The sequence below is a fragment of the Mirounga leonina genome, unplaced genomic scaffold (assembly GCF_011800145.1).
Source record: "Mirounga leonina isolate KUSES-001 unplaced genomic scaffold, KU_Mleo_1.0 Mir_150, whole genome shotgun sequence".
Taxonomy (NCBI): domain Eukaryota; kingdom Metazoa; phylum Chordata; class Mammalia; order Carnivora; family Phocidae; genus Mirounga; species Mirounga leonina.
The window spans coordinates 20,635,018-20,637,120 of record NW_023270374.1 but is presented as its reverse complement, the minus strand read 5'-3'; positions in this window follow the sequence as shown (position 1 = coordinate 20,637,120).

Here is a 2,103-nt window from a genome sequence, read left to right as displayed (position 1 = left end):
GAACATACTGAAAAACATGTTTTATTTCAAGGATCTGCAAACTTGATTGGGCAGAGTAATTCTGTATTTGTAACTTTGGCAATTAAGCAACTTTCGGAAGGGCAGTTCCAGGTTACTCTACACTGCAAGTCCTGGGAAGGTCTGTTTGGAAAGATGGGGCTTAGTTTACCCTGGGCAGAATTTCCTGGGGGGTGGGGCTGGGGGCTGGGAGGTAATTTGGTCTTAAGTGAGTTAAGCTAGTAGAAAAAACACCACCTGGAAGACTAAAACCAGACAGAAGGGGCCTCTTGAATTGACATCTTTTCAGGGAATCGAGAATTTGGTTGTTTCGGGCTGGTAGAAAGTGAGGAATTGAAGTCCACTGATTTAACTCATGGGGAGCAGGGTGGGGTACTTCTGCCTTCCCCTCCCACTTGGGGTCTGAAATTGCCAGAAATTGCCAGGCAGCCTGGCTCGGTAGGACTGCGTGAGAGCTGCACGTGCAGGCTCAAAAGGTAGCATGATTAGAGTCAGGTTTTAAGATGGAGTCTTGGTAGATTGACTTAGAACGTTTTTTTCTGCTGTGCAGAATAATTTAAAAAACTCTTCCCCTTGGAGATAGAGCAGCGTTTTATTTTGTGTATTTTTGTATCTGCATCTCTGTTGAAGGCGATGAAGGGTCTGTATAAAATCAGCCTTTGAACCAGAAGGAAACCCCAGCCTCCTTGGCGCCTGGGCAGGGGGGGAACCTGGAGGGAAGGTTCCCAGGGTCGCCGAGGGAGGAGGGTCGGATCCCTCGGCACCCCTTGTGTTGGCCGCGTGGGGGCAGCAGAGGCGCGTAGCAGCCGAGCTCGGCGGCGGCCTGCGGGGCCCGAGCGCCGTTTCCCAGGGCACGTCCCGCCCCTTCACGCAGTTGGGCGCCTGTGGCTTGTGGGTGCTGCCAGCCTGGCGCAGGCGGAAGGGCTGGAGGGACGCTGCGGGGATGGGACTGGTGGCCCCTGGGTGGCGATCGGCTTCTCTGCTGCTGCCAGCCCTCGTGGCGCTCGGGGCCCTCAGACGCGTTCCCCACGGCCTCCAGAGACAGCGTCACTACCCACTTGCGGCTGCACAGTCGTGCTTCCGGGGCCCCTTGGGGCCCGGGCCTCTCCGCTTGCTCCCCTCCGGGACGGTAGCCTGGTGCGTCAGCCGCGAGTTCCTGAGTCGAACGGGCATCGCCTGGCCTCGTCGTCAGTTCTGGCGGCTCCTGCCCGGCCCGCTGCCGCTCCTCAGAGGACGCAGCGGCAGCCCGGCCCCTCCCAGCCCCTGCCGCCTTCCCCTGTCGCCGCGGAGTGTCCCTAAGGCCATCCCTGCACAGTCTCGTCCCGAGCCTGATCCCAGTTTCCGGCCACTTCACTCCCTCCGGCTTGTGAGGTGCGTGTAAGTAAACTCCCCTCTCCAGGTGCCCCTGTCCTGTCCTGGCCGGCCCGTCGCGAGGGGGCCCGAGGGGCTCCCCCCCCCCCGGCAGTGTGTGTCGGGGGGGAGGGGTGGCCCAAACCAAGATGGGCGAGGAAGGCGCCGAGGGCCGAGGGCTGGCGCGTGGAGGCTGGCGAGGGGGGCGGGAGTCCCGGTGAGGGGATCCAGGCTTGTTGGGGAGGCTTGGTTTGGGACTGTGTGATTGAGACCAAAAGGGCAGCTATCTTAATGGGAGATTCCAGGCCCGGGAGGGCTGTGTCTGGGTGGGAGTTCGTGAGTGTGAAGGTAGAGGCAGAACAACCGTTACAAGGTGGGCAGAGAAGGAGAAGGCTGCAGAGAGGTGGCCCAGCGAGGGCCGGCGGGGCTGGGCCCAGGCCGCAGAGGGGGAGGGGTTCCCCGGCACCTGCCTTCAGAGGAGGTTTGGGCCGCGGTGCCCATGTGTGGCGGGTCCGGATAGCCTTGAGGGGAGCGCTTTTCCTCCAAGCTGTGGGGCCAGAGCTGAGCTGCAGGGGTCCCAGTGAGGGGTGGTGAGGAGAAATGGCAGTCGCCACAGGGTGACTTTGGACCAAGAGAGGTTTTTTCCTTCTAAGGGAATAGGTGGTATTTCCAAGCCTGAGGTGTAGCTAGAGGGGTGGGGTGGGGCTAGTTCCCCCACCTCGGTCCCGCCCCCGC